Genomic DNA, 21,125 nt, shown 5'->3' with positions numbered 1-21,125 from the left:
AGCATGCGCAGACCAGCTGGCTGGTGTGTTGACAGACATATTCAATCAATCCCTATCCCAGTCTGCTGTCCTCACATGCTTCAAGAGGGCCACCATTGTTCCTGTCTCCAAGAAAGCTAAGGTAACTGAACTAAATGACTATCGCCCCGTACCACTCACTTCTGTCATCATGAAGTGCTTTGAGAGACTAGTCAAGGATCACATCACCTCCACCTTACCGGCCACCCTAGACCCACTTCAATTTGCTTACCGGCCCAATAGGTCCACAGACGACACAATCGTCATCACACTGCACACTGCCCTATCCCATCTGGACAAGAGGAATACCTACGAGAGCTTCTGGTCAGCGGGGTGGTGGCACTGGGATCCTCATCTCTCCCAAGTGGACATTCTCTCTTTCTCCCCTGACCCATCTGTCTATCGCCTCCCTTTGAATTCCATGCTGTCACAGTTACCAGCCCTTTCAAGCTTAACATCCTTATCATTTATCGCCCTCCAGGTTCCCTTGGAGAGTTCATCAATGAGCTTGACGCCTTGATAAGTTCCTTTCCTGAGGATGGCTCACCTCTCACAGTTCTGGGTGACTTTAACCTCCCCACGTCTACCTTTGACTCATTCCTCTCTGCCTCCTTCTTCCCACTCCTCTCCTCTTTTGACCTCACCCTCTCACCTTCCCCCCTACCCACAAGGCAGGCAATACGCTTGACCTCATCTTTACTAGATGCTGTTCTTCCACTAATCTCATTGCAACTCCCCTCCCAGTCTCCGACCACTACCTTGTATCATTTTCCCTCTCGCTCTCATCCAACACTTCTCACTCTGCCCCTACTCGGATGGTATTGCGCCGTCCCAACCTTCGCTCTCTCTCTCCCGCTACTCTCTCCTCTTCCATCCTATCATCTCTTCCCTCTGCTCAAACCTTCTCCAACCTATCTCCTGATTCTGCCTCCTCAACCCTCCTCTCCTCCCTTTCTGCATCCTTTGACTCTCTATGTCCCCTATCCTCCAGGCCGGCTCGGTCCTCCCCTCCTGCTCCGTGGCTCGACGACTCATTGCGAGCTCACAGAACAGGGCTCCGGGCAGCCGAGCGGAAATGTAGGAAAACTCGCCTCGCTGCAGACCTGGCATCCTTTCACTCCCACTCTAAATTCCAAGCATCTGCCTCTAACCCTAGGGAAGCTCTTTGCCACCTTCTCCTCCCTCCTGAATCCTCCTCCCCCTCCCCCTCCTCCCCTCTCTGCGGATGACTTCGTCAACCATTTTGAAAAGAAGGTCGGCGACATCCGATCCTCGTTTGCTAAGTCAAACGACACCGCTGGTCCTGCTCACACTGCCCTACCCTGTGCTTTGACCTCTTTCTCCCCTCTCTCTCCAGATGAAATCTTGCGTCTTGTGACGGCCGGCTGCCCAACAACCTTCCCGCTTGACCCTATCCTCTCCTCTCTTCTCCAGACCATTTCCGGAGACCTTCTCCCTTACCTCACCTCGCTCATCAACTCATCCTTGACCGCTGGCTACGTCCCTTCCGTCTTCAAGAGAGCGAGAGTTGCACCCCTTCTGAAAAAACCTACACTCGATCCCTCCGATGTCAACAACTACAGACCAGTATCCCTTCTTTCTTTTCTCTCCAAAACTCTTGAATGTGCCGTCCTTGGCCAGCTCTCCTGCTATCTCTCTCAGAATTACCTTCTTGATCCAAATCAGTCAGGCTTCAAGACTGGTCATTCAACTGAGACTGCTCTTCTCTGTGTCACTGAGGCTCTCCGCACTGCTAAAGCTAACTCTCTCTCCTCTGCTCTCATCCTTCTAGACCTATCTGCTGCCTTTGATACTGTGAACCATCAGATCCTCCTCTCCACCCTCTCCGAGTTGGGCATCTCCGGCGCAGCCCACGCTTGGATTGCGTCCTACCTGACAGGTCGCTCCTACCAGGTGGCGTGGCGAGAATCTGTCTCCGCACCATGTGCTCTCACCACTGGTGTCCCCCAGGGCTCTGTTCTAGGCCCTCTCCTATTCTCGCTATACACCAAGTCACTTGGCTCTGTCATATCCTCACATGGTCTCTCCTATCATTGCTATGCAGATGACACACAATTAATCTTCTCCTTTCCCCCTTCTGATAACCAGGTGGTGAATCGCATCTCTGCATGTCTGGCAGACATATCAGTGTGGATGACGGATCACCACCTCAAGCTGAACCTCAGCAAGACGGAGCTGCTCTTCCTCCCGGGGAAGGACTGCCCGTTCCATGATCTCGCCATCACGGTTGACAACTCCATTGTGTCCTCCTCCCAGAGTGCTAAGAACCTTGGCGTGACCCTGGACAACACCCTGTCGTTCTCCACTAACATCAAGGCGGTGACCCGATCCTGTAGGTTCATGCTCTACAACATTCGCAGAGTACGACCCTGCCTCACACAGGAAGCGGCGCAGGTCCTAATCCAGGCACTTGTCATCTCCCGTCTGGATTACTGCAACTCGCTGTTATCTGGGCTCCCCTGCCTGTGCCATTAAACCCCTACAACTCATCCAGAACGCCGCAGCCCGTCTGGTGTTCAACCTGCCCATGTTCTCTCACATCACCCCGCTCCTCCGCTCTCTCCACTGGCTTCCAGTTGAAGCTCGCATCCGCTACAAGACCATGGTGCTTGCCTACGGAGCTGTGAGGGGAACGGCACCTCCGTACCTTCAGGCTCTGATCAGGCCCTACACCCAAACAAGGGCACTGCGTTCATCCACCTCTGGCCTGCTCGCCTCCCTACCTCTGAGGAAGCACAGTTCCCGCTCAGCCCAGTCAAAACTGTTCGCTGCTCTGGCACCCCAATGGTGGAACAAGCTCCCCTCACGACGCCAGGACAGCGGAGTCAATCACCACCTTCCGGAGACACCTGAAACCCCACCTCTTCAAGGAATACCTAGGATAGCATAAAGTAATCCTTCTAACCCCCCCCCCCTTAAAGGATTTAGATGCACTATTGTAAAGTGGTTGTTCCACTGGATATCATAAACTGAATGTACCAATTTGTAAGTCGCTCTGGATAAGAACGTCTGCTAAATGACTTAAATGTAAATGTCCATCTGGGGGTCTTCACTGAGGTGGAGGATCCCCCCTCTCTCTGTCGTCCATCTGGTGGTCTTCACTGAGGTGGAGGGTCCCCCTCTCTCTGTTGTGCATCTGGGGGTCTACACTGAGGTTCAGAGAATAGTCCTTGCAGAAAAATCCACACTTGATAAATGGTTGTAGTGCTGTAATCCCAGACATTTCCAACAGCACATCTTTACAGTGGTTTCTGTCTTTCCTACTGACCCACCAAATAAACACATATCTTTACAGTGGTTTCTGTCTTTCCTACTGACCCAACAAATAAACACACATCTTTAAGCTACATTTTTGGAAGAAAAGTCAAGTGTTGTCTAGGTGGGTCGCAGACACTCTTCTGCTCTTTTTCTGAAATCGAGTGATGCACGACAACGACTGTAACCCTCCAGTGAGGTCAAAGTACTGCGGCCAACATGCACTTATTTTTCTCTGCTTTGTAGCCACTTTTGTCTGCAACTTCTATTTTCTACCACAAGGGCTCTATTCAATCAGATCTGCATTAGCCGACGTCGGCATAGCTGTTGTTTTGGTGGTGTCGAAGGTGGAACTGCGTTAGAGCTGTCAAATCCACAAGCTGCTCCTGGCATTACACCTAAAGCTGGGGTCACGTCTACTCCCACTCCTCCTCTCCGGCGCTCGACGTCACCATTATACAAACCACCAGTCCTGGCATCAATCATTACACGCCCCTGCACGTCATCATCAGACACACTTGGACTCCATTACCTCACTTGTTACCTCCCCTATATCTGGCCTTAGGTTCTTTCCCCAGTCAGAATTGGTTGTGTTTCATGTCTATACGCTACTCGTGTTTGTTATATTGTTCTATGTTCCATTCGTTATTAAAGGATGACATCACAAAACATAAAATGTGGATATCAAAGTTCTGCCTTAAACACTAAATGTTTTTCAGGAAACATATTTAACATATTTAACATATCAGGTAAACAGGATATTAAAGATTTTGTCCAGATAATCTCAGACAGACAAATTGAATTGCAGTTTAACAGTAGTACTTACTACAAAATGAAAGACCAAAGTATGTATCACATTGATGTCATATAATGTGATGACATTACATGACAGATATACTTCCTTTAATGATAATGTCCAGGAGAGTCTTTGTTCTGAATATCACCTCACCTTGCTCTATCAGCCTTCTTTGTAAAACCACAGTGATAGTTCAGTACACCTGGTATGCTCTGCTAGAGACCATGGACCACTGCTCCTCTCATATCTAGGTTAGCAGAAGGCTCTGGACCTATTTGGTTAGATACTGATTTCACAGTTGAGATATACAGGACAGAGAGGGTGTCTTAAAAAAATGATTGTGGCTGGCACGAACATGTGTTTATGTAAGTTTGAAATGTTGAACCTGAACCCTCTGTTCTTGTCACACACACACACGCATGCACACACACAAACATACACACACACTGGCACAGTGTCAATCAACTCAGAGTTTACACTTGCATATTGTGGATATACTTGTACCTAATTCAGCGTATCCAGTAACATTTGTGCATATTGTATACCCAAATAAGGTAATACATGAAATGTAATTTTCATGACTAAGACATGTTAGGTTATTTTAGAGAGATGTCCAGTCAGTAGCTATAGGTATCTGGTGACATGTTTGGAGCCCATCAAGGGGTCTCTAATCTTTTACATACAAACCTTGCTTTCACTAGGGTTCTGAAAGTCTGGTCTGTTTATATCAGACTGAACACAGGAATTTCCTGGGTTTCCTCCTTTATTAACATACAGTAGTGGGGCTCCTGCTACGGTAAAACAGTGGAGTCCCTGTTGTTTTACCCCAGTATAGTGTAGTATAGTGGTTCACAAACGTTCCTACTTACCCACCAAATAAAGATGTTTTTACAGTGTCATGTCTGTGTTTCCGTTGTTTTGGTCTGAATCTATACCTAGACACCAGAAAGATCACTTTCATTTTTTAAATGTACTTTTAGAATTCCATTCATTTGAAAATAATGCATCTCAATGTGTTTAATGGAGTTAAATGTTTACTTAAATTCAGGAGAGAGGACCAGACCTGAATGCAACTCTTTCAACTAGTCGCCTTGAACGTAGCTCTTCCATCAACTCAACAAGCACCAGCTACTACTAACTGCCAATCATGCTCCACACCTGTCCTCACTCTTCTTAATCACCACAGCCACCGCTTACTTAAACCTGACCAAACTAACATCTCTCCTCCACCTTTAGTTCCTCCTGAGGGGGACTATCATCATCATCATCATCATCATCATCATCATCATCATCATCATCAATCAGCAGCAGCAGCAGCAGCCTACCTACCTACCTACCATGGCCTGATGATGATGTTGACCAAGACTCCAGGCCCAAACTCTACAGTCCACCCCCTGGTTCCTTCATCTACAGTCCTTGGCTTCATCTTGTCAATTCCCATTCTCCTCCTGAATCCCTTCACATCCATTCCAATCCTCTGTGTTCTTGACTCTAGAGTGAAATGTGTAACAAGTTCATCTGGGCAGTATGTGCAGATCAATATCACTACACCAGTGTCCAATAGAGTTAGTGAGTGGTGATGAACAGAACACAAAGTAACATATCTCATGTTATTGTTCTGTATACTGACAACCTGTGTATGATGGTGTATATAGAGTCTGATTCTGTTTCAGCTCTTCACCTGGACTATGAAGGTTAACACAAGGAACTGATACACTAAACAGCCCACACTTGACCATAAACATATTAACTCATGTATGTAAATAAGACCTCAAACTAAAAGGTTTTTCCAAATATGTCATGGCTTCCTCTTCAGTCCACAGCAGAATGTACTGATGTATCCACAATTATGTCATAGAAGGCTCTGTGTTTGTTATGTCAACGAGTCTGATTTTAATAAATGTTAATTAAATGTCTATACAGGGTTTTTGTTCATTCATTTAACACCTTGCTGGATGTTCATTATTTTATGTCATTCGATATTTACTACTAGAAGTGTTCAATAAAGTTCAGACGTCTAGTAGTTCTCATTTGGATACGCCCACTGTAGATATCAACTCTCATATCATTGGTTCGCTCCCATTGGCATTAGGCCAATCAGCTGTGGCCTGTGAGAAAGAAGGCAATATGTTCATTAGTTCCTTCCTCTCGTCCGTCCTCCACATCTGTCTGCTTATGAAAATCCTGTCTAGTACAGTGTTCCACAGATATGTTTTAAAGTCTAAATATATCTATATACCAGAAATATAACTTTAATTTAGAAATGTGTTATTTGTTTAGAATTCCTTTCATTTCAAAATAATTAATCACAATTTCTTTATTTCAACCCAAGAATGAAACTTGCAACATGTTCAGTTATACAGAATATGAAGGACTAATGTCAACATAATAATGACAAGAAATATAATTATTCCAAAAGACATAAAGTGTTACATGTTTTTATTGACTAACCTTTTAGTGAGTTCAGTAGATGGTAACTGTACAAGACCTTGACAACATACAGTATATTCTTTATTAGTGTGCACCATCATGTCTCTCTCCACCTGGGCCTAATATCAGAACATATTCAAAGCAGCTGATAACTAGTTCACGTGCTACAATTGTTAGGGTCAGAGCAGGTGGAGTGAGACTGAGGCTGGTCAGAACAGTATTTAAAGGGTCACCTCTCCCAGCTTCAGTAGGCTCTGACCATCACAGAGAAGATCCTTCACTCACCTCTCAACAGGGAAGACCCTTCACTCTCACCTCTCAACAGGGAAGACCCTTCACTCTCACCTCTCAACAGGGAAGACCATTCACTCTCACCTCTCAACAGGGAAGACCCTTCACTCTCACCTCTCAACAGGGAAGACCATTCACTCTCACCTCTCAACAGGGAAGACCCTTCACTCTCACCTCTCAACTCAACGTCCACTTGTCTTACTCTCCAGAGGTAAGTGATACTTCATGTCTTATGAGAAGAGACAGTGGTCTCTTCATCTGTCTGTCTCAGCTGCAGACCTGGGAACAAATACATGCTTATTTAAGTATTTGTTTGATTATTTTCAAATAATGTGGCTGAATTCAATTACTTCAAGTTGAAGGTATTCAAATGTATTTTCCAAAACAATTATATAAATGCTAGGCAATTTGTAACATTACAAATACCTCTAGTACCAAACAAACCAGGGTACAAATACATTACAAATACCTCTAGTACCAAACAAACCAGGGTCCAAATACATTACAAATACCTCTAGTACCAAACAAACCAGGGTCCAAATACATTACAAATACCTCTAGTACCAAACAAACCAGGGTACAAATACATTACAAATACCTCTAGTACCAAACAAACCAGGGTCCAAATACATTACAAATACCTCTAGTACCAAACAAACCAGGGTACAAATACATTACAAATACCTCTAGTACCAAACAAACCAGGGTCCAAATACATTACAAATACCTCTAGTACCAAACAAACCTGGGTCCAAATACATTACAAATACCTCTAGTACCAAACAAACCTGGGTCCAAATACATTACAAATACCTCTAGTACCAAACAAACCTGGGTCCAAATACATTACAAATACCTCTAGTACCAAACAAACCAGGGTCCAAATACATTACAAATACCTCTAGTACCAAACAAACCAGGGTACAAATACATTACAAATACCTCTAGTACCAAACAAACCAGGGTACAAATACATTACAAATACCTCTAGTACCAAACAAACCAGGGTCCAAATACATTACAAATACCTCTAGTACCAAACAAACCTGGGTCCAAATACATTACAAATACCTCTAGTACCAAACAAACCAGGGTCCAAATACATTACAAATACCTCTAGTACCAAACAAACCAGGGTCCAAATACATTACAAATACCTCTAGTACCAAACAAACCAGGGTACAAATACATTACAAATACCTCTAGTACCAAACAAACCTGGGTCCAAATACATGGAGCATTAAAGTACTTGTATGAAAGTTAATAAGAACGTTTTTGTCTGTTTTTACAAACAATCTATTTACACGTATTGCTTTTGGAGGTTGTGTTGTATTACTGTGATGAACTTAAATATTCTATTCCTGTTTTAGTCACTGTCTGTCTGACATTTAACAAATCTGCTACAGTTGATCTCTCAGCTATCCAACTCCAGTGAAAGCTACCCGATAGTTAGAATACGAGTGTTTGAACACTGAAATTGCTTCTTGAGATAAGAATGTCATATAGAAGAGATAGCTGTAGAGATATACATTAGCCTAAATGAATGCTAGGACATTTGGTCCTCATCAGTGGGCTTTCAAGAATAAAATGTTCATGACTCCTCTGTGGATTTTGGGATGTTGTTATGGCTTTGAAGTCGGAATTCAATCATAAAATATGTTTTTCCGCACTATACATTCAGAGGTGTGTTTGATTTGAAAAGCAGTGTTTCTGGGATGTTTACACTTGATTTAGAAATAAACAGTCCTGTGGTGTGACCAGTTCAGTACTGACAGAAAGTTAGGCCAATTATTAAATCATATGTCAATTCTGTCACGCCTGCTCCCGCTGTCCCTCCCATGCGCTCAAAAGCGCCAGGCTCCCCAGCATTACTCACTCCTGCCACCATCATTACGCACACCTGCCTTCCCCGTCACGCGCATCAGCAAATTATTGGACTCAATCACCTGTTTATTACCTCCGCTATATTTGTCAGTTCCCCAGCTCTGTTCCCCACTGCTGCATTGATTGTTGTTTGTGGTTGTGTATCCATGTGCTGATGCTGGTTCTGGCTTGCTCTTTGTCTGTTCTTAATTAAACGTCAACGCCCCATAACTGCTTCTCGACTCCAGCGTCGGTCCTTACAAATTCACACAATCTGTAAAAGAATTGGTGAAAACCAAGCACACTTCTGAAGGAACAGTGCAGCAGAGTCACATGAACTGATATTTTTCTTTCCAGCATTTCTCCTGAACTGCCATGATGAAGAGAATGAAGCTGACCTTCATTTTGGCCATCTTACTTTTTCAACTGACCATCTCGGTTGAAGGAGGGGTAAGTGACTGTAAATAAATGCTTTTAAAACACACAATTCAGGGGTTAATCTCCAAATCTACCAGTATGATATTTACCGTCTTGTTAGTATGTGTCAACAAAAGTGATCTTGTTTTATTGCAAGCCATTGAAATAGTTTGTTTTGTTCTGAAACAATTATCTCTGTTATACTAACAGGGATCTGCTTCTAAGCCAGCTCAACAGGCAGATAAACAGGTAAAAATAAAACATTACACACATTGTAAACTTTAGTTATGTGATTTGTGTCTGGTTATATTGTCCGTATGATATTTGACCTACTATATTGCTAACAGTGGTGGGCACCAATATTGATAATAATATTATATTGATATGAGGAAGACGTATCGTGATATCGGTTTATTCTTCCTATTAATGTAAAAAAGGATACATGACTGTTCCTGCATGCACAAAACCCACTCAGACCTTCTCACAGGCTTCCTATTGTTTTCAAACTGTATGAAAGATATGATTGGGTGGGTTATGGCTTCCAGGGCCAGTAACCACATCTATGGCCCGGGGCACCTACCTGTTTTGTTATGAAATAATTGTCTCTGTGTACTCGTGGTCCGTGTACCTCACGGCCATTCCCTATCCCAATCTGTCTGGTAATAGGAAAGACAAGAAGTGTGATGTAATTATATATAAATAAAGCATTTTATTTTCAATGTATGTTCCAATTGAAGTTTAACCTTGAAGTTTATATGAACCAGGAAGTTCAGTTAACTGTGCTGAAACAGCTGCAGGATCTATAGGATCTATACACGTAGTCCCGTGTAGCTCAGTTGGTAGAGCGTGGTGTTTGCATTGCCAGGGTTGTGGGTTCGATTCCCACGGGGGACCAGTACAGAGAAAAAACATTATGAAATGTATGCATTCACTACTGTAAGTCGCTCTGGATAAGAGTGTCTGCTAAATGTAAAAATGTATAGCAGCAGCAGGAGGGAAACATCTTAATATTGGAAGGTTAAACATAAGCTTCAGCTAAAATATTGTACATATCATGAAGGTAACTTGCTACCAGAGTGAATTCATCAACTGGACAACTAAACTCTAGTTAGCTAGCTAGTGCTTAAACCTGCTTACTGCCAATGCCGTTCTCTGCAGCAGTAGTGATGGAGGCTTGCCACAAACTTACAAGGTTGTGGGGCTCTGTTCAGAAACAACCCCTAGACACTTGTGGAGATCTTAGAGGATTGGGAAGGTTTAAGCAATAGGGCCAGAATTCCATCTAGCATATTAGAGGGTAGGTATCACTACATCACCCATCAAACCCTCTCAGATTACCATGTAACTAGAGGTTAGGGGCTGAGGTTTTTTTCTGGACAGAGCCTGGGTTGTAAATGTATATTATATTTCACAGCAAATCTTAAATGATTATTTCATCCTATATTCTTTACCTTTGTGAAATTGATGAATCTAACAGCAAATGTAATGTCCTAAATGTAATATGACTCTGCGTCTGCATTTCTCTCAATGCAATGACGGATACTTTGTATGTAAAATGCTGCCATTCACTCAATATTGACAGTTGACAGGTTAATAATTTTGATACCTACAGAAAGCTGAGACTCTCCTCTCTTCAACTCTAATATCATTAGTTGCTTTCAAAACTGTTTTATTCTGTGATTGCATTTTAAAATGTCGCACAAACTGTATCTTTAGCGCACAGATTATTATCATGCAATGAACGTATGTAAAGTTCTTTACAGCCTTGTACATCTATTTTCTAATCTATATTCTTTATTCATAGCAGAATCCTCCTTTTCCCCTCCGGAATTCTGCTACTGCCGACCAATCGAGCGCTGTTTTGTTCAATACCTGTCTTGTTATCTGATACTGTACGTCAAATAACACTAAAGACCAATTGAAGTGTCAAAAAAGCCTTTTGACCAATCAGGACTAGATTATCACTTAACAATTTAACACGTACATAATTTTTTCACATTGTGATTACACTATCACCAACTATTACTAGTAATTCATATTTTTTTTTATTTATTTCACCTTTATTTAACCAGGTAGGCCAGTTGAGAACAAAGGATGCAAAGGAGCAAGATAAATAAATAAATACAGTATGGGGATGAGGTAGTTGGATGGGCTGTTTACAGATGGGCCATGTACTTGTGCAGTGATATGTGAGCTGCTCTGACAGCTGGTGTTTAAAGCTAGTGAGGGAGATATGAGTCTCCAGCTTCAGTGATTTTTGTAGTTCGTTCCAGTCATTGGCAGCAGAGAACTGGAAGGAAAGGCGGCCAAATGAGGTATTGGCTTTGGGGGTGACCAGTGAGATATACCTGCTGAAGCAGGTGCTACGGGTGGGTGCTGCTATGGTGACCAGCGAGCTGAGATAAGGCGGGGCTTTACCTAGCAGAGACTTGTAGATGACCTGGAGCCAGTGGGTTTGGGGACGAGTATGAAGCGATGGCCAGCCAACAAGAGCGTACAGGTCGCAGTGGTGGATAGTATGTGGGGCATTGGTGACAAAACGGATGGCATTGTGATAGACTACATCCAATTTGCTGAGTAGAGTGTTGGAGGCTATTTTGTAAATGACATCGTCAAGGTTCAGTAGGATAGGCAGTTCTACGAGGGTATGTTTGCAAAATAGGAAGCGGATTCTAGATTTAATTTTGGATTGGAGATGCTTAATGTGATTTAATTATTATATATTTTTTTTTACCTTTATTTAGCTAGGCAAGTCCCCTGTTGGGGATCTTATCCCGGTATAGGGATTCATTGTCAAGAGACCATGGCGGGAAATTCAAAACTGCAAGAATCTAATAATTTCAATTTCTCAAACAATCAACTATTTCTCACAATTTGAAAGATAAACATCTCCTAAATCCAACCACATTGTCCGATTTCAAAGAGGCTTTACGGCGAAAGCATAAAGTTAGGTTATGTTAGGAGAGTACATTGAAAATAGCTGTGTGTAATGTTTTGTCAATTCAAAGACAGGCGTCACCAAAAGCGGATAACCAGCTAGAATTACGCACTAACCTTTGACAATCCTCCTCAGATGACACTCCTAAGACATTATGTTATACAATACATGCATTTTTTGTTCCATCAAGTTCATATTTATATCCAAAAACAGCATTTTACAGTAGCGGTGAAATTCAGATTTTTTTTTTCTCTCAAATGCTTCAGGAGAACAACGTTACAAATTACAAAATTACTATTCGATAACATTGGTCAATTATAATATTGTCATTCTAATATTCATAGTTTAACATTTCGTAAATGCTACTGCATTGCCAGATTTCAAAATAACTTTACTGGGAAATCACAATTTGCAATAAACCGGGTGCTGTGCTAAGAACAATAGGCTAGGCTATACAGGTTAGCACCATCTTGTAACCATGTAATATCAAAATTACTATTGTCAATATTCCCTTACCTTTGATTATCTTCATCCATTGGCACTTCCAGGAATCCCATGTTCACAACAAATGTGGTTTCTTTCAACAAAGTTCATAATTGATGTCCAAATAACTCCAAGTTGTTAGCGCTTCGGTAGGCTACTAAAAAGTAGCGCTGGGGGAAGTCACGGCGAAAAGTAAAAAAATAATCTATTTACGTTCGTTCAAACATGTCAAACGTTGTTTAGCATCAATCTTTAGAGCCATTTTTAACGTGAAACATCAGTAATGTTTCAACCCGACCTCTCCTGTGTCTTGAAAAACGTATTTGAAAAATGTATCGCATCACATGATTGCGCAGGTGCAGCAAATAATGAAGTGACGACATCCCAGGGAGGTCAACTTCTCTTCCTTGTCATCCGGTCTCTGTTCATCATAGACGCTTCAAACAACTTTATAAAGATCGTTGACATCTAGTGGAAGCCGTAGGAAGTGCGAAATGAATCCTTTCTCACTGTGGTATCTAATAACAATGACAACAACAAAAAATAGTACAGCCACAATTTTTTTTTTTCTCAGGTTTTTGCCTGCCATATGAGTTTTGTTATACTTACAGACACCATTCAAACAGTTTTAGAAAATTCTGAGTGTTTTCTATCCAAATCTGGTAATAATATGCATATCCTAGCTTCTGAGTTGGTGTAGGAGGCAGTTAAAAATGGGCACATATTTTTTTCAAAATTCTCAATACTGCCCCCTAGCCCCAACAGGTTAAGAACAAATTCTTATTTTCAATGACACCCTAGGAACAGTGGGTTAACTGCCTTGTTCAGGGGCAGAAAGACCGATTTTTACCTTGTCAGCTCGAGGATTTGATCTTGCTAGTCCAATGCTCTAACCACTAGGCTACCTGCCGCCTTTTGAAGGAGAGTTTACAGTCTAACGAGACACCTAGCTATTTGTAGTTGTCCACATATTCTAAGATCCGTCCAGAGTAGTGATGCTAGTCGGGCGGGCGGGTGCGGGCAGAAATTGGTTGAAGAGCATGCATTTAGTTTTACTAGCATTTAAAGTAGTTGGAGGCCATGGAAGGAGTTTTGTATGGCTTTGAAGGTCGTTCGGAGATTTGTTAACACCCTGTCCAAAGAAGGGCCAGATGTATACAGAATGGTGTCATCTGCGTAGAGGTGGATCAGAGAATCACCAGCAGCAAGAGCGACATCATAGATATATAGAGAGAAAAGAGTCGGCCCGAGAATTGAACCCTGTGGCACCCCCATAGAGACTGCCAGAGGTCCGGACAACAGGCCCTCCGATTTGACACACTGAATTCTGCCTAGCCTGGTTCACCAACTACTTTTCAGATAGTAATTTGAGAAACCGAGGCTATTGAGTATGCCGATAAGAGAGCGGTGATTGACGGTGTCGAAAGCCTTGGCCAGGTCAATGAAGACAGCTACACAGTACTGTCTTTTATCGATGGAGTTTATATCGTTTAGGACCTTGAGCATGAGTATAGACTGTTTCCCACTTTGAAGAGGGGCATGACCGTGGCAGCTTTCCAATCTTTGGGGATCTCAGACGATATGAAAGAGAGGTTGAACAGGCTAGTAATGGGGTTTGCAACAATTTTGGCGGAGAATTTTAGAGAGGGTCCAGATTGTCTAGCCCAGATGATTTGTAGTGATCCAGATTTTGTAGCTCTTTCAGAACATCAGCTGTCTGGATTTGGGTGAAAGAGAAGTGGGGGTGACTTTGGAAACTTGCTGTGGGGGTGCAGAGCTGTTGGCCTGGGTAGTGGTAGCCAGGTGGAAAGCATGGCCAGCCGTAGAAAAATGCTTATTGAAATGATCGATTATTGTAGATTTATCAGTGGTGACAGTGTTTCCTAGCCTCAGTGCAGTGGGCAGCTGGGAGGAGGTGCTCTTATTCTCCATGGACTTTAGTGTCCCAGAACTTTTTGGAATTAGTGCTACAGGATGCAAAAGCTTTCCTAACTGACTGTATATTTGTTCCTGACTTCCCTGAAAAGTAGCATATCGCTGGGGCTATTCGATGCTAATGCAGAACGCCACATTATGTTTTTGTGCTAGTCAAGGGCAGTCAAGTCTGGGGTGAACCAAGGGCTATATCTGTTCTACATTTTTTTAATGGGGCATGCTTATTTAAGATGGTGAGGAAATTACTTTTAAAGAACAACAAGACATCCTCTACTGACGGGATGAGGTCAATATACTTCCAGGATACCCGGGCTAGGTCGATTAGAAAGGCCTGCTCGCTGAAGTGTTTTAGGAGGCGTTTGACAGTGATGAGGTGTGGTCGTTTGACCGCAGACCCATTACGGACACAGGCAATGAGGCAGTGATCACTGAGATCCTGTTTGAAGACAGCAGAGGTGTATTTAGAGGGCAAGTTGGTCAGGATGATATCTAAGAGGGTGCCCATGGTTAAGGTTTTAGGGTTGTACCTGGTAGGTTCCTTGATAATTTGTGTGAGATTGAGGGAATCCAGCTTAGATTGTAGGATGGCCTGGGTGTTAAGCATATCCCAGTTTAGGTCACCTAACAGTACGAACTCTGAAGATAGATGGGGGGGCAATCAATTCACATATGGTGTCCAGGGCACAGCTGGGGGCTGAGGGGGGTCTTTAAACAAGCAGCAACGGCGAGAGACTTGTTTCTGGAAAGGTGGATTTTTTAAAGTAGAAGCTTGAATTGTTTGGGCACAGACCTGGATAGTATGACAGAACTCTGCAGGCTATCTCTGCAGTAGATTTCAACTCTGCCCCCTTTGTCAGTTCAATATTGTTGGAAAATGTTGTAGTTGGGGATGGAAATTTCCGAATTTTTGGTGGCCTTCCTAAGCCAGGATTCAGATACGGCTAGGACATCAGGGTTGGCGGAGTGTGCTAAAGCAGCGAATAAAACAAACTTAGGGAGGAGGCTTCTAATGTTAACATGCATGAAACCAAGGCTTTTACAGTTACAGAAGTCAACAAATGAGAGCACTTGGGGAATGGTGCTGGGGACTGCAGGGCCTGGGTTAACCTCTACATCACCAGAAGAGGAGTAGGATAAGGGTACGGCTAAAGGCTATAAGAACTGGTCATCCAGTGTGTTCAGAACAGAGAGTAAAAGGAGCAGATTTCTGGGCGTGAAAGAATAGATTCAAGGCATAATGTACAGACAAGGGTGTGGTAGGATGTGAGTACAGTGGAGGTAAATCTAGGCATTGAGTGACGATGAGAGGTTTTGTCTCTAGAGGCACCAGATAAGCCAGGTGAGGCCACTGCATGTGTGGGGGTGGAACAAAAGGGCTATGTAAGGCATTTTGGGCAGGGTTGGGGGCTCTACAGTGAAATGAGACAATAATCACTAACCAAAACAACAGTAGACAAGGCATATTGACATTAGGGAGAGGCATGTGTAGCCGAGTGATCATAGGGTCCAATGAGTAGCAATAGATGAGTCAGGGAGCCAATTCAGTAGTCGCTACTACGCTAGGCGAGCTGGAGACACGGCGATTCAGACAGCTAGCGGGCCGGGGCTAGCAGATGGGAACGCAACGGAAGAGACGGTTCTGACATTATTCTGACATTTCACATTCTTAAAGTGGTGAGCCTAACTGACCTAAGACTGTGAATTTTTACTAGGATTAAATGTCAGGAAATGTGAAAAACGGAGTTTAAATGTATTTGGCTAAGGTGTATGTAAACTTCTGACTTCAACTGTAGCTAGTTAGTTTGTTACTTTTTATGTGTCCTCTGGAATACCCCAATTTGATTGTTGGTCGGACCCGGTCCCCCGTGTGGTAGTATGTTGACTAATCTAAATGCACTAAAACCAAATATAAACTGCTTCATAACCCGCACTCATATTACATAAAGTGTACGTAAAGTGTATATGTGAGCGTTATACTGTCTACACCCTAAGGCCCAGCCTAATGTCCATTAGAATCTCAGTTCTGCACTGAACTAAGGTCTGAGTCCCAGTTGCAGCTCTCACTCCATTACTATTTAATTACAAAGCCAATGTGAAAGTGCATGTCACAGCATTTACAGCATGTTAATTAACACAATGTCATTACTAACTACAGCATTATTACACAGCAACTTAATGTGTGACCTCACTATTTCCCTATATGCATTTTTTTACAGTTTAGATTTGGAGATATCATTCGAACCAAAATGAAGTGGAAAGATATGACCTATCTGTCCGAATCCAAAAAGAGGGGGATCCCTCCAGGATATCACTTTGCAATCTGGGTTGATAACCCACCAACGAACGTTGTGATGCCTAATCGAAACAATCGCACCATTTTTCACTTTGATGGTAAGTCAACATAACATTCTTTACTTTCCCATAATTAATTAAGTAATAACATTCCCTATCCAGTAGGGTTGTGTCAATTCAACAAATTCAGCACCCCAAAAAATTATATTGTAATTCAGACTGAATTGAATTCCTCTCAAATCCAATGTTAGAGAAATGTAAAACAATTAAAACTCACAATTCAATATTACCACCAGCAATTCCACAAAGTGCAATTCAAATCCAATTCCCTCTGGCTTTCAGGGTGATCATGTCACTGTTGAGACAGCATAGCTATACTGGAAATTCAAAATTACATATACAATATGTAAGCTAGTGTGTACTTATTACTATGAAATTATTAACGGGTCACCACCTTTCTCGGAGAAAGCCTGACTTATGAGTTATTTACAATAACTCTATAAGACTGAAATGTGAATACTAGTAATAAATTGTTTAATCTGAAGGTATGAATTATTTGAGAATCAATTGGAGTTCTTTCACAGAATAACAAGACAAACACAAGTTCTAACGCCAACCAAAGTATTTACACACATAATGAGAGTGATCATGAAAAGGCAGGAAATAGAATGAAAGACAAGAAGAGAAACAAGATATCTGAATATTAAAAATATGATACTCAGTCTGTGAACAAAGTCTGTTGGCCCTGGCTCTGGTTAGGCCACATAGAGGTGAACAAAGGCAAGAGGGAGATATGTCCTCCTTTGTCCTGAGTTGAGAGGTTCCTTGGTGGTGGTTTCTTTCTCCTTTCCTCTGAGTTTGGAAGGTCCCTCGTGGGCTTATCTTCTGGGTTGTGACCCTGGTTGCTCTGTCTGCTGGCTCTTCCTTTGAGTTGCAGAGGGTGTGCTCTAAATTGTATTCTCCTTCTATCAGGCTACACTTGCTCTTTAAAGATTGTCTCCTTCTGAGACTGTTTAGTGTATGGACTCTCCCGTCCCAATTTCTGTACTGGATTACAGGTACTATTCCCTAAAAGGTGCTTTCCTTAACTTATCAGTTCACTAGTTCTTGCCATTAAAGGCAAAGGTCCGGGCCCTATGGTCAGCCTACTGAGGATGGAGGTTCTTCTCCCTCGAGAGGTCCAGCTTGAGAGGTCCAGCTTGAGAGGTCCAGCTTGAGAGGTCCAGCTTGAGAGGTCCAGCAGGATCAGTGAGCTAAGAGAGGAGCAGTACTTTTATAGTTCTGCTAGGTCACATTATATCACACCTAGGTTTGAAGAGCCACTTTTATGACCCTTTGTCTTGGAAAGCTTGGAGGAACTCAGTAGTCCAGTTCAGCATTATAGACAGACAGGAAAAGTATGTTCAACATATGACATTAAAACAACACGTCGGTACACATAGTATAAATTATTTAAAACAATTCCTGCAGTCAATTGTCATACTAAAGCCATTATTTCCATTACCTGGAGAAAAAAAATGTGGGATGTCGAAATTCCATTCCATTCTTTTTAAAGAACAACAGTAACAATAACAGTATTACTAACTATAACAAAAACATCAAAATGTTCACAATCTGTCAATCAATGGTGGTTACATTTTGTGTGTTCTCATGCACTTGTTGGACAATACGTGGTAGTTGTTGCATGTGCCTTGCAAATATATGCACTGCATTTATGGAACATCATGGTCGTTTTGACATCTCTTGGTGCACACAGATTGCACCTCTTCCTTAAGTCTCTTCTGTCTGTGGCGGCCGTAGATCTTGCTTCTGGCCCTTGTATATCTCTCACCAATCCAGCAGAGGATGGTATTTGAGGAAGGTGTTGGCGCCTTTGAATGAGGGGTGCCACCATGGCTTGCCCCAACTCTTCTAGGGATAGTCTCCTCTTGAAGAATTTCCCCTGCTTCCAGCCTTGATTCACCTCCATCCACACCACAAACGCGTTGTAGGCCGACACGTCTAGGATGTTGAAGAACACCACCATGGTCCAACGTGCCGTCATCCTCTTACAAGACTATGTGACAGTAACCTGCAAAAGTGCAACAATCAGTAAATAAAATGAGTACATAGAAGTGATACTTCATGTCTTGCATAGTAACGTGAAAAATTGCATCAAAGCTTTGTTTTAATTTATCACATCTAAAACATATTTACAAATTCAAATGAATAGATTTGACTCCATATTGTTCACAAATTCAATGAGCATTTCACCAAAAAACAACATGTCTTATTTTTATGGTGCAGATAAAACAATCTAGTAATTGAAAAAAGTACATGAGTACATGAGACTTGAAAGATAAAAAGTAACATACTTTATCAAGGTTGTCAGCTCCTCTTTGTTCTTGTTGTAATCCAGGACAGCGTTGGGCTTCTTGTCCTCCCTGGTACTCACAGCTGCATCCCTGTGCAGAGTTGTCATCAGGAGCACATTCTTCTTTATCTTCGGGCAGTAGGACACAAAAGTGTGTGTATCAATGAAGGCAAATTTAGAGGAAAAACAATCCCTGTCCTTGGTAGTAAGGCAGGAGGCAACTCAGGCTTATTCCTTTATTTTGGAACAGCTCCTGACCAAGAGCATATGAGGTGAATAAATTGTCACATGTTATGTTGTGCCCCTGGAGACCTGCAGTCATTTCCAGGACCACCCGCTTCCCCTGGTTCCTTTCAGGAACACCGTCTGCAGGTTTCCCTGGTTCCTTTCAGGAACACCGTCAGCAGGTTTCCCTGGTTCCTTTCAGGAACACCGTCAGCAGGTTCCCCTGGTTCCTTTCAGGAACACCGTCAGCAGGTTCCCCTGGTTCCTTTCAGGAACACCGTCAACAGGTTCCCCTGGTTCCTTTCAGGAACACCGTCAACAGGTTTCCCAGGTTCCTTTCAGGAACACCGTCAGCAGGTTCCCCTGGTTCCTTTCAGGAACACCGTCAGCAGGTTTCCCTGGTTCCTTTCAGGAACACCGTCAGCAGGTTCCCCTGGTTCCTTTCAGGAACACCGTCCTGCAGGTTTCCCAGGTTCCTTTCAGGAACACCGTCCTGCAGGTTTCCCTGGTTCCTTTCAGGAACACCGTCAGCAGGTTCCCCTGGTTCCTTTCAGGAACACCGTCAGCAGGTTTCCCTGGTTCCTTTCAGGAACACCATCAGCAGGTTCCCCTGGTTCCTTTCAGGAACACCATCTGCAGGTTCCCCTGGTTCCTTTCAGGAACACCGTCAGCAGGTTTCCCTGGTTCCTTTCAGGAACACCGTCCTGCAGGTTTCCCTGGTTCCTTTCGGGAACACCATCTGCAGGTTTCCCTGGTTCCTTTCGGGAACACCATCTGCAGGTTTCCCTGGTTCCTTTCAGGAACACCATCTGCAGGTTTCCCTGGTTCCTTTCAGGAACACCGTCCTGCAGGTTTCCCTGGTTCCTTTCGGGAACACCATCTGCAGGTTTCCCTGGTTCCTTTCAGGAACACCGTCAACAGGTTTCCCAGGTTCCTTTCAGGAACACCGTCAGCAGGTTCCCCTGGTTCCTTTCAGGAACACCGTCAGCAGGTTTCCCTGGTTCCTTTCAGGAACACCGTCAGCAGGTTCCCCTGGTTCCTTTCAGGAACACCGTCCTGCAGGTTTCCCAGGTTCCTTTCAGGAACACCGTCCTGCAGGTTTCCCTGGTTCCTTTCAGGAACACCGTCAGCAGGTTCCCCTGGTTCCTTTCAGGAACACCGTCAGCAGGTTCCCCTGGTTCCTTTCAGGAACACCGTCAGCAGGTTTCCCTGGTTCCTTTCAGGAACACCATCTGCAGGTTCCCCTGGTTCCTTTCAGGAACACCGTCAGCAGGTTTCCCTGGTTCCTTTCAGGAACACCGTCCTGCAGGTTTCCCTGGTTCCTTTCGGGAACACCATCTGCAGGTTTCCCTGGTTCCTTTCAGGAACACCGTCCTGCAGGTTTCCCTGGTTCCTTTCAGGAACACCGACCTGCAGGTTTCCCTGGTTCCTTTCGGGAACACCGTCTGCAGGTTTCCCTGGTTCCTTTCGGGAACACCGTCCTGCAGGTTTCCTTGGTTCCTTTCAGGAACATCGACCTGCAGGTTTCCCTGGTTCCTTTCGGGAACACCGTCTGCAGGTTTCCCTGGTTCCTTTCAGGAACACCGTCCTGCAGGTTTCCCTGGTTCCTTTCAGGAACACCGTCTGCAGGTTTCCCTGGTTCCTTTCAGGAACACCGTCTGCAGGTTTCCCTGGTTCCTTTCAGGAACACCGTCTGCAGGTTTCCCTGGTTCCTTTCAGGAACACCGTCTGCAGGTTTCCCTGGTTCCTTTCGGGAACACCGTCCTGCAGGTTTCCCTGGTTCCTTTCGGGAACACCGTCAGCAGGTT

At 43.5% G+C, this 21,125-nt stretch overlaps 1 long non-coding RNA gene across 1 annotated transcript; it reads left to right on the top strand.

The window, feature by feature from the left end:
- Positions 1-6,759: 6,759 nt before the first annotated feature.
- LOC123738281 (uncharacterized) lies at positions 6,760-16,839 on the top strand. Its single transcript, XR_006767482.1, has 4 exons — positions 6,760-7,022; positions 9,032-9,124; positions 9,302-9,340; positions 16,664-16,839. It is a non-coding gene; the product is annotated as an uncharacterized lncRNA (long non-coding RNA).
- The last annotated feature ends 4,286 nt before the right edge of the window (positions 16,840-21,125 follow it).

Source organism: Salmo salar, unplaced genomic scaffold, assembly GCF_905237065.1.
Source record: "Salmo salar unplaced genomic scaffold, Ssal_v3.1, whole genome shotgun sequence".
In the NCBI taxonomy this organism is placed as follows: Eukaryota; Metazoa; Chordata; class Actinopteri; order Salmoniformes; family Salmonidae; genus Salmo; species Salmo salar.
Note: the sequence above shows the minus strand (reverse complement) of the source record. Positions and strands in the feature narration are given on the sequence as shown.